We start from the raw sequence: 15,873 nt of genomic DNA on the forward strand, positions 1-15,873 counted from the left end.
TAACCTCGTGCTGGAGTTTCTTGAACAAGAGCTGGGTGCAGTAACTGCATGGAGCATCTCAAATCTTATCTCCCCCCCTCCTAACTCTGGGGAAAAAAACAAACAAAATAAAAACAGCTCACTCTGGGATGCATTGTTGGGCTATGGCTACTACATCATTTTATTTGCCTGAACTATGGCTGTGTTAAAGGGCCTGCACTCCCAGACAGGTGTTTGCATTTATCCTGGCTGATAACACTTCTGTTCAATTTAGGAGAAGCAATACTGGGACTCTATGCACTGATGATGATTAATTTCTCTTTACCTATAGAGCCAACCTTGTGTATCCCTCTTAGTACTGTCATTGCTACTGGCTTTCTCACTGGAATTCCATGCGTCCTGTTAGCTAAGCAGAGCTGACAGGCTAAGACAGCCATGTCTTAGTGAATGAAAGGAGAAGGGCTGCATACAAATTCACCTTTCATCAGTATTTTCCAGCGAGTATCTTCATTTCTAAGTCGTGAAAATGTTCATGATTGAGCTATCATGACACTGTGGCGACGTGTTTTCTACCCCCGCTGCACATGCACCTTGGATATTTGTAAAACTTGTCTAGAGCCTAGACACATCTTGTGTGTGTGGGCCATAGAACTACTGTTTTTCACTGTGATCGAGCTATGAAAGCAGTTTCTCTAATTCCAATGCAGAATAGATATAGCAGCATACAAACTATAGAAATAAAATGATCCAGAATCCATTTTATTTCGGACACCGGGAGAGGGCCAACCAGACTGTCTATCTCCCGAGCTGTCATCCGTTCTATCGGCAAAAGAATTCTCCCTACGGTGGGAGCGGAGCACAGGGACCAAACCCAAACGGCCGGCTGCTGGCTAGTTAGCTAACGTTAGCTTACTAATTCCCCCCACTCACCCAATGCCTTCGTCATACACTGGTTACAGAAAATTATCCGAACAAAATTGTCACTCATCTGGTGATAGCAATGTGCTTTCCTACGATGTGACAAGAATGTGTTAATGAAACATTAAGTTGTTACATTTTAGAGGCCGGCTGGCTGGTAAGCTAGCTTGCTTGCTAGGGGGTTAATTGTTTATCGGTGCGGAGAGAGGGAGGTCTATTACGGTCTTTAGATTAAATAAGGAAAATTGTTTATTAACATTAGTTTAGTTTATTTTGTAATATACAGTATGTAGATCTTTTGAAAGACATGTTTAAGTGTTGAAATAAAAATACCAACACAAGTAGTTATGTATATCTTGTTGTACATTTGCCATATTATGGACGTGCAAAAATAGATATTCTAATCGTTTGAACCTGTGGTTTTTAGAAGGAACATTCAAACGTCATTTTTGACCAGTTTTGACAGCTCTTATGTGTATTGGATTGATCAGATATGATGAAAAATGAGAAGTGCCTTCTGTGTGCGCTCTGAGTCGTTTGTTTGCTTTCCTCACTTCCGTTTTCAAGCTGAACAGCCAATCCATCTGACTCTCATCCGACGGCCGGTGCCGATTTCACATTAATCGGCCAAAAAAAGGCCAACGTGAATCTTTGATCTGAACCGGGCTTTAGGTATACCACATAGAACTACTCGGTCACCGTAAGCGACTTTGAGTTCGTGAAAAGCGCTATATAAATTCAATTTATTATTATTAGAGAAGAGAAAAGAATAATTGTGGTCATAGCAAATGAGATATACTTAAAGCTAACATCTAATGATGGAATTTGAAAAGGCCTGTCTGCAGTGCCAAACCCACAGAGAATTTGGCTCTTTAGAGGTTTTTAGCCCATTTACCTATTCTGTTTTGGTTTAATGAAATTTTTAGGTTCAGTCTTGACTCTGGTCCACCCCCAGATGGGCAGCTGTGATAAACCTACTGTCCCGCACTAAACGGAAGATACACAAACTAATGAGTATGGTTAGCTGGTAAACAAACTGAGCCAGGCGGCCAGGAATGCTAATGTTGCTCTGTGTCCTCTGGATGTGGCAGTTTATAAGGTTATAGGCTGTGTCAGAGTTATGGTGTTTGTTAACTTGTTGTAGAAAAAGCAATTTCAGGCAGCTAGTGTGGTAATAAATGGCTTCAAATTAAAAAAATAACACTTCTGAAATTATAAATCAAATGTTCCCTTTTTAATTACTGGGGTGTGAGACACCCGCCACTTTACTGCTGCTTGTAGTTGTTATTCTAGAGCTTTTGTATTCAGATTCTGATTGAAATCACACCTGGCTGAACTCCCAAGTGTTATGGCATAGGGCATCAGTTTCTTTGTGCAGGCTTTAGAATGGAGATTGTTTGAAACGTTGGGCAATGTCAATATCCAACATATGTCAGTGTTGCTTCCCTAAAGCTCCACCAAAAATATTTAAAATCACCTGTGTGGGTTTTCCATCGGTGTGCAGGGCGTTTCACAATGTGAACGTGGACATGCTGCATATGTTTTAAATGTAGTATCCCTCAGAATGGCTGAAGTATCGTAGCTATCGTACCACCTTTAGCTAAATCTTAATTATTGTCTTTTTTTACATTATACATTTTTTACAGTGTCTCTTAGCTCCAACCCCTCCACCAAACCTCTAACTTGGGCACAGTGAATTTCTCATATTGGACTCTTTATGTACAATTGGCTTTTAATCCAACACTCAATCAATCAATTTCATAAGTTCTTTTAATCAAAGAAATCATTCATCTCACAGTTGGACTCAACGCATTCTCATGAACAAGTTGGTATCATATTGCCCGGCCGGTCACGTGACGAAGTTTACGCGGCCGGCCACATGACAGTTAAGTTTAGCCGTCTTTACAGTTAAGTCTAGCCGAGAAAAGTTGACTGTGAGGGGCGTGAATCTTCACTGGTCTCACGATTAGATTACGATTATCCTGTCAACGATTCGAATCGGTTCAATATCACGCTGCGTCACCTCCTCAATATATAATATGTATGATCTCCCATTTGTATTGGATCTGCTCTTAAAAAAAGACACTTCATGAATGTAGCGGAGTCTGAACACATCAGACAACAGACACAAACTAAAAAAAGCAGCAAACAAAAAATCAACAAGTAACATCAGTAGGCAATTATCGATTATGGTCTGTCCAGGTCCGCAGGTCTGATGCATCGATACAATGATTGATATCAACACCCCTAGCAACTGTTGCAGTTGAGTTTAGCTGACAAAAGGTGACTGTCCTGCAGCAACAACGTTTAAGTTTTGGCAAAACGACTAGTTAAGATTAGGGATGCACCAAATCCAGGATTCGGATTCGGATTCAGCCGAATATTGGACTTTTTGACGGGGTTTGGTTTCTGTTGAACCTTAGCATTTCTTTCCACTGAACCCTACGCTTGCACTGCGCGTGATATGTTGGTCGACGTAATGTAGGTGGGCCCTTCAATGCAGTAGGCTGTGAGAAAGTGAAAATGGAACTCGCGAGCTGAAAAGCGCTGTCCGGCAGCACCCCCAGCCAAAAGAAAGCGACCAAAGTCGAGCCACAAGCACAACCCGCATTGCCGACCTGTCCTGCGGTGGCAAGGACCCCGAACAACACACTACATCGCCGCTACCAAAACACCTGCACATGAAACATCCGAATGAATACGAGCCGCGCATGAAGGAATCCACAGACAGCAGGCAAAACACAGCAACCCCAGGTACGGCAAAGGAAGGACAGTCACAGCTAAAAACTTGTGTTAAAGCGTAACGCTCGCCAAAATGCAACCTAGGGTGTTTTTGTGAATTTACCTGAGTCAAACTTTAGTTTAAAAGCATAATTAGGGCGGAAGCACCACTTTTAAGATTTACCGTATCTTCGTTTTTCGGTCAAATTTGAATGGGAGTGCTAGGGGCACTTTTATGCTAGCCTCAAAATCAACAAGGTTTTGAACGACTTAGCAGTTGTTGTTTGGGGCGTTGACAAGGTCAATATTGTTTTTCACTAACGACAAAACAACGAATTATCCGTGCATTTATATGGAACTAAGCTTTAGGAGCTTTCCATCTTTACTCTCCTCCCTGTTACGTTGCATTCGGAGATGGTAGCGCCCGGAAAACAACAACAACAACTGCTAAAGTAAGTCGTTCAAAACCTCTCTTTTTAATAAACTCTGTGTACACAATGTTCTCAATACTCCAGTTCATGTGTAGATTCCCTGGTGATACTTGGAGCAAAGTTTCATGTTGTGTCGAACCTTCTTAGTGTTTTAAAAATGTTGATTTTGATGTTATCATAGAAGTGCCCCTAGCACTCCCATTCAAAAGGCCATGTGACCGAAAAACGAAGATACGGTAAATCTTAAAAGTGGCGCTTCCGTCCTAATTATGCTTTTAAACTAAAGTTTGACTCGGGTACATTCACAAAAACACCCTAGGTTGCATTTTGGCGAGAGTTACGCTTTAACCAGACAGTCTCTCCCAGGCTGTCTCTCTACAGTGGGAGCGGATTTGTTAGCTAACGTTAGCTTTCTAATTTCACCCACCCAACATGCCTTCATCATACGCTGGTTAGTGAGAATTTGCCAAACAAAATTGTCACTCATCTGGCGATAGCGATGTGCTTTCCTACGATGTGAAAAGAGCGTGTGAATTCAACATTAAGTTGTTACATTTGTAAGGTATTTTATTGTTTAACCTCTCAGTTGAAGGTTAAGAGGAAGTTACAGTAAACAGAGCTTTTATTGTGACGGGAAAAACGGAAGTGAATAAAGTGTTGTATTTTCTGACGGTTGACTGTGTTGGGGTGGAATAAAGTGAGACGTGCAGTGCCGTCTTGGTTCTGGCATTGGAAGCCAAACCTGAGTCTAGACGATATAAGAAACCCTTGGTTACACACAGCCTAACTATTTTAGAGGCTGTGGACGTTGAAAGAGGTGAATTTTAACAGGTTAATGGACTGAGGATGGGAGTAGGATTCGGTTTCGGATTTCACAGAATCTTAACCAGTGGATTCGGTATTCGGCCGAACCCCAAAAATCTGGATTCGGTGCATCCCTAGTTAAGATTAGAAAAACTAGTGTGGTTTTGTTCCCCTTAAGTAGTACTCCCGGGACCCGAACACCCGTTTCCTTGGGTGAAAGTCTTGTGTTTTCCCCTAACATCTTCCGGGACATGAACACCGCTCCCCTGCATAAAAGCCCTGTGTTTTCAGGACCCACCCTTCCAGCTCGCAAGCAAGCACGAACTGGGCATTGTGTGAATTACTACATCGACAGAGCTTACCTGATGATACAAAAGGCCCCTTGTCTCCAAAGGAATGAATAAAGAAGTGAATGGATACATACAAATATCTGTAATAAGCAACAAGGACACCACCAGAAGCAAATGAAGGATGTTGCAAAAACCACAGTGGATATATTGGTGTAGCAGTGAAGGTGAATGGATTTAACACATCCATAGCTAGGGCTTAGCGGGATGTTGCATCGAGACACTGTATGTTGTATGCATTTTTTAAACTGACTCTCCTCTGGCAGGAGGCTGCGGTCCATCAGGACCAAAAAAATCACACCACAAAAACTCCCCGACATTAACAAGGCTCCGGACCCCCACTGATACAGACTCTTAACCCCCTCCCCAGTCCCCCCCACCCCCTCTAGACACTACACGTTACATTAATGAGCATCCTGGACTATATACCTGACATACATCCTATACAGCCTGAACTTTTGCACATCCCTCAACATTTTTTGCACAGCCTGCGCTTAACCATACAGCCTTGCTTTCTTACCTTTAAACAGTTATATTGTATATATTTGTTTTAGGTTAGGGCTGCAACTAATTTCTCAATTAATCGATTACTTGTTTGGTCTATAAATTGTCGGAAAACGGTAAAGAAGTGTCGATCAGTGGCCGTTTTCAAAACCGCATACTATACTAGCAGTGCGTACTGATTTGGCAAAAATGTAGCCTGTAGTATCCAGTATGCAAACAAAAGCAAAATCTGCACTATGCCAAAAATACCCGGATGTCGTACTGATTCGGAGAAAATCTCCAGTATGCCTCGTTAACAGTCTATTCCGCCTACTGTATCCCACAATGCATAGCGCTGCAACAATCGCACATATCCATTATAAGATTAACTGGAACCTGTGGTTGTCTGCCTTTTCGGAGTTACAAAGCTCCGTGTAACGTAACAAGCTCGCTGACCGGGCTGTCACTCACACACACACCTGCCACGGAGCAGGCAGAGGAGAGGGAGAGCAGCGACCGACAGGGCAGAGACAAACCCGTCTCTCTTTCACAGTCCTGTATGTAAATTCTAACATGTTATATACATGAGATTTGATATTTTGGTTCATAATTAGTGTTTGTTGTATTTGCTTATTTCACATAAAGATGTAAGAAATTAAGTTTCAGTTTCTTACATTTTCAGCATCATCAACGAACAAAAAATGTAAAGCTCATTAAGTTGTATTTTTCATTTGCATTAGTGCTGTGAGTTTTTTTTTTTTTTGCCCAGTGCTTTAAGAGCCTGTTCAAGGGCTCAGCCTGACCTAGCATACTGCAGAATAAAACGATTGAACTGTTTAATACTGCATACTACTGATGAACGCAGTATGCACTGCATACTACATGCAGCAGCCGTCAGTTAAACCGATTAATCGATTATTTAAATAGTTGGCAATTCATTTAATAGCTGACAACTAATCGATTAATCTTTGCAGCTCTAGTTTAGGTTATTGTTTTTTCAACATTTCTAGTTTATTTCTTTTTAATATGTTCATGTTTGCTCCACCCACCAAGGCAAATTTCATTTTAAATGTAGATTAATTGGCAATAAATCCTTTTCTTAATCTGATTCGTTGTGTTTATATCTGTACTCAGTGTCTTGATAAAGTTTATAGATTAATTTGGCTTCACTTAATGTATGTTCAGAGGTGCAGGGAACTGTCAGGGGTTGGAGTGACCAGCTGGATTTTATTAATTTTCCGAATGATTTCTTAGCCCATTTCTCAATGGTGCTGTTAAGGAAGCCCCCATGACTTCTCCCCGCTCTAATGGCAGCCATCTGTCCGGAAGGCAAAAAAGTTCCTTCTCCTCTGAGCTGTCAGTGAACTGGAATCAAACACCTGCTCAGAGCCGTAAAACACACGTGTTATTGCAACCAGCCTTCTTAACATTCCTACCATTGCATTTTACTCATTTGATGACAGATATGGATTTCAGAGGGCTAATACAAGTATTTTCATCAGGTTTTTCTTGAATCAGAACACTTTATTGATCCCCTCAGGGAAATTGTTTAGTTGCAGTTGCTCACATTAAAAGTCAAGGTAAAATAAGAGTAAGAGAAGAGCGAGTCAATTAGTGGATAAAGTAACATAGCTACAGTAAGAAATAAATGTTAAAGGGTAACTACTATTTTTCTCAACCTGGACCCATATTATGTTTTTGTGTGGAAGTGACTGATTGGAACAACAATCTTTGACATTAGTCCATTATTAAAGCTTTAGTCCCTAACTTTTTGATATTAATGAACGTCCGTTACATTCAAGCCATTGCCAAATGATTTGCTACAAAGCTAATTAAGACTGTCAGCTCCACACAACTCTCTGTATTTCTCAGAAGATTGTGCCGTTCGACAACTCTCCTCAGAAACTATGCACTATAGCTTTAAGCAAGATCGCTGCAGTCGGCAGCCATGAAACAAGCTACAATGTAAGTTAATAGGGCAAATGTGCAGCTTGTATATACCTTCACAAAAGTGCTTGTTTTGCTACTGACAGACTCAGATTAATATTCTACGTGTCTAACAACATTATGGAAAGGATTTCTAAGGAGGTCGACCTTTCTGTTAAAGAGTAAGATCCTTTTTTAAATATAAAAACATCTGCGAAATTGCGTTCGCTGAAGCCACCAGACTCCATGTAAATAAACATTAATTTTAGCATCATAAAATACACTTCATTCAAAGTCAAAATAAACTAAATTAAACTATGAAAAGCCGTTTTGGGTCGTCTTTCCAACCATCACAACTCTAGTTTTGGTTGAAATAAGTTACGCATATTTTACCGATTTACATGTGAAAATATGTTGGCTCTGTACATGCTAAAAGTATTGCTTTTTTGAATGGAGTCTGGTGGGTTTAGCGCTAGCGATCTAAGAGCTGTTTCTGGTTGAACAGAAAGGTCTTAAAGAGGTTGTAAAAAGGCTTATCGCTATAGGGATCCTTTCCATAATGTTGTCAGACACTTAGAATAATAAGGGACTGTACGGTATTTATGGAATGGACCACCAGAGGAAAATAGGGGAGGGTCATGGCTTTTTATTCTTTGTTGAGGGGAGGGTCACCCAACGTTTTTTAGTCTAGGGGGTCACCGAACTTTTGTATTCATGAAAACAGCAAAATTTCAAAGTGGCTTGTTTGGTGCATACTTTTCCATGTCTCGGCCCCCCATCGCTAGCAGATGGGTCTGACCCAACAAAAATCGCAACATGACAGCGACACGAGTTTGGAGTTCTTTGAGAATGCAACCCTATAGCTAACTGCGCCACCTGTTGCCAAAGTATCGTCACTGACCTGGAGCTGGAATATAATGAAGCTAACTAGCTCAAAGGTTTCACGTTGCCTCGAGCTCGAGCACCCACGGAAAATACTGATCATCCACGTGTGCCAGACTGCCAGTAGGCTACATTCATTTACAATTAAACATTGCAGTTGGTGCTAAGTGGAGCGTGTGAGCGCTGATCGCGGTTACGTGTCAGTTAAACTTCTCTTCTCCAATCCTATCTGTATTTGTGAGAAGTGGCACTGTCCTGAGCCTATTTTACGGCTTTATTATCAAGTTAATAGGCGTGTGTGTTCATGTCGGCCACTGTCCATTTCCTAATGTTCTGAAATGCAAACAGTTTTTGAGTACTTTTTTTAAAGGGCGTGTGCCCGTGAGCACCTGCGAAGGAAAACATAAATCGGCGCCTATGATAGAGGAAGACCGACAGATCTAATATACATGTTATAATTTATTTACAAGACTGGTGCTCTCCCTCTCCTCTGCCTGCTCCGTGGCCGGTGTGTGTGTGAGTGACAGCCTGGTCAGCGAGCTTCTTACGTTACGCCCGCAATCTCTTGTGGAGCATTATAACTTCGAAAAACCACAGGTTCCAGTTAATCTTATAATGGATATGTGTGTTGAGTTATTTAAACAAACGATTAGGGAAATAAACGCCTCTTGTCCGCTAGTCTCCTGAGAGAGCTCCAGCCAGCTCACAGCGGGTCTGTGGAGGTGGGCAGGCCGACCGACATGCCACTCACCGACACAGTCGGACCAACTTTGCAATTAGCCATCAATTTTTGTAAAACGGCCCATATTTCAGCTCTACATAGTTGATTTCTCGCATAAAAAAGTCTCAGAAGTGAATTTAGTAATGAAATAGCAGACAAACAATGTTTAAAGTTTCCAGTTGTTGGCCAAAACAGCAAACCATGGTTGTTGTGATTGTTGCAGCCATTTGCACACCAACACACTTTGAATTTCTGATTGGGCGGGCCAGCTGTCAATGCCTGGACCCAGGCCCACAGCTCCCCTCCTGGGTTCCGGTGATTGAAATTGTGCAAACAACAGCCTTTTCAAGGCATTTGAGAAGGAAGGAGTGGTAGCATGCAAGCTCCCAAATTGACGCTCATCTGAGAAATGGAGATTTGGATAATGTTCAGCTTCGGCAGCTTTACCTATATGCTACAATGACTGAGGAAGCCTAGTGACGAGTCCATAGCAACCAGTTCATGTGTAGAATTTCTTATTACCCAGTGTGGCATTACAATGTTTTATTGTTTTATGTCATGTGAATACTAGTTTACTAGAGGGGTAACTTAGTATTTGAAGTAATGCAGCAAGTTTGCATTTAGTTTCCATGCTCATTGCGTTTCCACAATGTTAGTGAGTAAATCTACTAAAATGGCCGCCATAACAGTGGAGTGTGATGTGTAAGATGAGAAAGCAGAGGTTAAGTCATGTATGTCAAAGTTGTAAAAAAAAAAAAACTGTGTCTATCTGGACATCTTTGCCAAGCGCAAACCAGTACAGAAGGCATCAATAAATTGATGGCGAGGCTCATGCCTTTTTTCCCAATCATTTTGGAGGGTCATAGAAAAATGTATTCCTGGCGAAGGGAGGGTCAAGTCTGTTTTGACTAAAGATCCCAAAACTCCTCCGGTAGCCCCTTTTTAATAAAAAACTAACAGTCCCTAATCTGAGCATGTCAGCGGCAAAAACAGCACTTTTAGTGGACGGAAATTGACGATACACATTTGCTCTATAGGGTTACATTGCAGTCCGGTGTTTGGCTGCTAGTTACAGCTTTCACGCCTAATACTGACCAATTTCCGAGATTGTTGTTCCAATCAGTCACTTACACACACAAACGTAGGAAAATAGGGTCCAGGTTTAAAAAAAACAACAAAATTACCCTTTAAGTAGAAGTAAAGTGAGATTAGGTTAAAAAGATTGTTTCTAAAACAATGGATTCCACACATTCTAATGTAGTGCAATATGAACATAAATGAAGTACAGTGTCAACAAAACATACATAAATAAAGTGCAGTGTGAATATAAGTAGCAGCAGTGAATAAATACCAGATATTGCACATGTAACTGATAAATTACTGCACCAAGTAATGTACATAATTGTCCAAAAATATTAAGATGTGATGTGGAAATACGTGTTGTGAGTCCAGTTTTGACACTCTAAGAGTGTAACGCTCAAAGGGAGCTGATATCACGTGCAAATATCCCCTGGCTTAAAGGGAACGGCATCTTTTCTCGTCGTTTGTACCAGTGGTAATTTGCATTGATACATGAAAGCCCGTTGGAGCCAGCGTTGCATATTAGCATAAAGCATTAACGGTGTGCATCATTAGATCAGTGACACTGTATCCCTCAGATCCCCTGACCTGCTTTGCATCATAACTCCACATGGAGATTTTGCGAACAGGGACGCACAATGTAAGAGAGCCTGTATCAATTATGCACCATTTATTCATGCCACAACAATGGCTCGCACAGTCGATTTGGTTCCGTCTGCTTCATGTATAATTCAATAGAGCCGTGTCCCTCTCTCCAAGCACTGTATTCTCCCCAGCTCGTCCGACATGCAGACGTATTGGTATTGCATGGTCGCGCGTCATTTCTGTCCCCTGACATACATATGTTATCCTGTTTGACGTTGGGAGAAGCGTGCTGTGTAGAAGCTGCCTTCAGCCCCAGACCAACACTACACGCCATCCCATTTACACACATTATACTTGGAATCTAGTAGGGCTGAACGATTAATTGCATTTTCGATAATATCGCGATATGTTAAAACGCGATTTCCTAATCGCAAAGGCTGCGATTTGGTCACATGACTCACGAGAGCAATCAGTCTGCACTCCGTAGAGAAAGCATCAACTAGCATGCTAACGCTACACTGTACCTTGAGCTGATTTCTGTCATTCAAACAACTCTGAGTTGTAGTTTAAAACTTTTACAGCCATTTTAATAAAATTAAGGGTTTTATTCGGGCTTGAGTCTATACATGCAGTTAATGGATACAGGCACACAGAACTCAAGGCTCGGTTGGCAACGATTAGCTCTGATTAGCGGTTAGCTCTGATTAGTGGTTAGCTCCGGTTAGTGGTTAGCTCCGTTATAAAGATATGAGTGGAGGAGCTGCCACTGAGAGGGGTAACAATCAGATAAATGACGTTCGGGGAGCTTTCACAGCAGCGTGGCCGCGGTGTTTCAACGGTTTTATTAGTACAGTTAATCCCACGGCAAGAACACCAGCAACTAGCTAACGTAACGATAGCCTCTCTGAACAAGTGCACACGGCAGCACGCAACTTCTCTGAGGAGATTTTTTTTTAAATATTTTATTATCACCCAAAACAATGCTTCAAAGTTGACTTCATAGGTCAGATGTGGAGAAAATATATTGTTTAGGGCCACAGTTCAGCAGCAGTTTTACGTTTTAGTCACAATGTTTTATGCCGATAAGACTTAAATGTGAAATGTCTTCGAGCTTGTGTTGCGTTTCGGAAGTCAATTGGTTTCTAATTCAAATAAAAAGACATTTGAATTGGGGGCGCCTGGGCAGCTCACCTGGTAGAGCGCGCGCGCCCATATAAAGAGGCTCAGTCCTCGATGCAGCGGCCGTGGGTTCAACTACGACCTGCGGCCGTTTGCTGCATGTCATTCCCCCTCTCTCTCCCCTTTCGAGTCTTAAGGTGTGGACACACTGAGCCGATAATCGGCCGTCGGACAGTCTGGCGAGATCAGTGACTCGAGTCTGTTCGGTGTGTTCCGTGCCGTCGTCCGTCCGAGGGGCCGTCGTCCTACATTTTGGCCGATTTGACATGTATAATCGGCGGGACGGGCACTGCCGGCAGTCTGACTCAAATGACCCATCTGATTGGTAGAGTGCTAACCCGGAAACGGGGAGCGGAATGAGCGTGACTAGAGTCTCTCAAAATCTGACAAATCTTTTAAACTGACCTTTGTCGATCTGAAATGAAGACAGATTCAGAAACTGCATGGTCTATTTCTCGCTTAAAATGTTTTCAGAAACACGTTTCGGTGAACTATTTTAGTACAATATGAGATCATATTCTGAACAGTCTGTCTTGTTTCAATGAATGAATGAATTCAATGAAATTCAATGTGAATTTCAATGTTGTCAATGTTTGTTTTTTCAATGTTTGTTTCTTTTCTTTTAAAAATAAAACGGATTCATTGGTTGGTTTTAGGATTGTATCTTAGGGCAGGTTTTATTCTGTCCATTAGTCAATTGGTAACAAAAGAACTCATATACGCAGATGTATGTTTTTTGTTGTTAGAATAGAGATATATAATTGATTTGTTATCCAATCCACTCGATAGACTGCCACCTGTTTGTGCTTGAGATGGAAATTATTGATTACTATTAGATGTTACAAGGTCATATTTATTGGGCTTTACATAAGCCCTATACAGTAGATTTGTGAAAGAAATAAAAGTTTAGATGCATACTATAAATGAAAATGTTAGCTTTTGTCAGCACACCAGCGCTACCTTCCAAAACTTGTTTCTACAGAAATCCCACCAGTTGTTCCCAAAACGTCCCAGTTAGAGAGTAAATCCGTAAACCTATTCTTTGTAAATCTTTCCAATCATTCCCCGAAAGAACCGAGCAGGCCTGCTGTATTTACAAGTGTACAAAGTAAAAAGAGTCGTTGCTATGCAGATGATACACCGTCTTATCTCATTGGTGTAAACTGGCAGCTTTCAGAACGCCGCACACCGGCCTGTTGCAAGTAGCTGCAAGTTTACACTCGTCTTGTCCAGAATCTTTAGTTCTGAACTGGGCTTTACGCCTCTGCAAAGATTTGACTGTGAGACTGGTAGTGGAATCAGGCCCTTTCCATGGAAGCATTGAATATTCGATCACCCCTGGTGTTCGGGGTCACCCCTAATGAACACAGATTTAACCCCACATGTTGTCAGGGTTCTTCTGGCTGTCTGGCGAGTCCTTGATGCTGCATGTAAATGGGAGCAGCAGGAAGTTGTTGAGTGGCTATATTGGGGAAAGATTCCTCTGTTGTGATTCAGCCGTTTCCGTGCATACGGCCAGAGGTCAGAGCCGCTGCCAAACGATTTCCACGGCGAGGTCGTAAGGTCAGCGTCGAGGTGTGGAGAACGGGGCTCTGCCGGACCTCAGGCTGCATATCAATGCTCCACCTCAACCCCTCGGTGGCTCCCACCTTTACATCAAAATCACATCCATCCTGCTTTCTCCTCCCACAGGCAAAGAGAGCCGAGCAGCCCATTCTTACTTTCTTCCTTTCTCTGCCACGGGCACAAGCAGCCCACTGCAGCACCGAGAAGTGATCCTTTACAGGTTAGGAACACACAGCTAGCACACTTTGTGTCTATCGGTGCCGAACCAAAAAGTACTTGTGATTTGTGATTGTAGTAGTTTTAAATGTTTTAGCCAAATAGTTACGGATTGTGTACACGTGACAACACTGCTCCAACACACTCCAACAGATTTTCTAGCTTTATGGCAGTGATTGTTTACTGGTCATTTCATTTTTAAAATCAATCTGGTTTGACAGATATAGCATTCTTAAATTAGGGTAACTAAGTTTCTTTTCACCCTGGACCCTATTTTGGTGACTGATCACACGATCAAACAATCTTTGAAATTGGCATTGGCGATTTTAGACCCTTTTTAGGGGGGCTCAAGCCCCACTAAATTTCATCTCAGCCCCCCTAAATATTATAATAATAATAATAATAATAATAATAAATATATATATATTGTTTTATTTATTTTTTTAAATCAATCTTAGTGCTTCAAGTTAGAGTTTGCGAACGTGTCTGTTTGTGACAGAGGACAAACAATTACAGGTTCAAAGGGCTTGAAACAGGTTTATTATCCAGTGTGTCTGTAGCCAATGCTATGCACCTGTAACCCAGTCAAGGAAAGGGTCAACAGAAAGTAGTGTTGGCCAATCAGAAGTGGTTGTGCCAGACTCCTGCCTTTGGCTGAGTCTATTGCTACGTTTACACGTGGTCGGCTATTTTCATAAACGGACATTTCAGCCTCTCCGTTTTCAAAAATAAAATCATGCACAGCTGTCAGTTTTCAGAAAAGTGTTTGTTTACACGTACCCGTGTATATATGCCGTCAATGCCGTCATGAGCATGCCACACCTGTAGGTGGCAGTGTAACAAGAAGCTCAAGCCCACGTTAGCCAATCAGAATCCCGAAAATAGCAACAACGGCAACGAATCACTTCCTCTTTCTCTCTCTTGGCTGCCTAAACCTCTGTTTGTTTCAGTTTACATGCAAACGTGCAAACAAAGTTTTCCAAAATCTCCACTCTGGCCAGAGGTTTTAGAAAGACTCATTTTCAGAGGCGAATCCTCTGTTTACGTGTAAACGAAGGGCACAAACGAAGGGAAATGTCTCCGTTTTTCAAAATAACCATGTACGTGTAAACGGGGCATCTATCTAATCTGTCAAAGGGAGAGCAGGAGACGGTTGTGAAGTTTAACGTTGGTAGTCCCCAGAGAAGAAGTTGGTCATTTCACGGTGCAGATTAGAACCCAAACTAAAACGTAACAAACTAAAATTGCAGAATGTTAGAACATTGTGTAAAATTGGTCGTTATTACTGTGACTTATAAAGTGTCAGGTTTAGTTCCATCATAGTGTTAATAGTGTTGTGTAGTAATTGTTCAGTAGCTAGCTCAGAGATTATCAGCTAATGAAATTACTGATTTAGCGGGGGGGGTTAACACTTTTGCAAGGCACCGTGTCACGTTCTCATTAGGGGCTGAGCCCCCCTGAAGGTCTGATCCTAGAATCGCCCTTGGAAATTGGTCCAGTATCTAGCAACACCGCTGCAGTCGGCCGCGGTGAAACAAGCTGACTCCATTTAAAAAAAAAAAAAGACAAAAAACTACAGGGTAGAATACACTTTATTTAAAGTCGACAGAAACAAAATAAAACTATCAAAAGCCGTCTTGGTTCGTTTTTTCCACTGTTCCAACAATCACCACTCTGGTTTGGTTGAAATAAACCCTTAATTCACCCATTTACATGTGGAAATATGCTGGCTCTATACACGCTAAAAGTACAAGTACTGATTATTTACATGGAGTCTGGTGGGTTTGGCGATGGTGATTTCTAGGCTGTTTCAAGTTAAACAAAAAGGATCTTACTCTTTAACAAAAAAGGTCTATCTCTGTAAGGATCCTTTCCATAATGTCGTCAGACACTTGCGAGCCTTACGAGCCTGTCAGCGGCAAAAAAAGCACTTTTAGTTGACAGAAACCGACGCTTTGTCACACATTTGTCCTGTAGGGTTACATTGCAGCCCGGTTCACGGCTGCCGGTTATCAGCACTGGAAGCATTTCAAAG

At 41.8% G+C, this 15,873-nt stretch overlaps 1 protein-coding gene across 2 annotated transcripts in view; it reads left to right on the forward strand.

The window, feature by feature from the left end:
* The window catches only part of fhit (fragile histidine triad diadenosine triphosphatase), a 439,268-nt gene that overhangs the window by 4,247 nt on the left and 419,148 nt on the right, over positions 1-15,873 (forward strand). Inside the window, exon 2 of one of the 2 annotated variants that reach the window (XM_031277238.2) lies at positions 13,749-13,842. The exons of the other annotated variant lie outside the window; for it this stretch is intronic. The gene's annotated coding sequence lies outside the window, so the exon portion shown is untranslated. The remainder of the gene's footprint in view (positions 1-13,748; positions 13,843-15,873) is intronic. 2 annotated transcript variants of the gene reach the window in all.

Source organism: Sander lucioperca, chromosome 6 (genome assembly GCF_008315115.2).
Source record: "Sander lucioperca isolate FBNREF2018 chromosome 6, SLUC_FBN_1.2, whole genome shotgun sequence".
Taxonomy (NCBI): Eukaryota; Metazoa; Chordata; class Actinopteri; order Perciformes; family Percidae; genus Sander; species Sander lucioperca.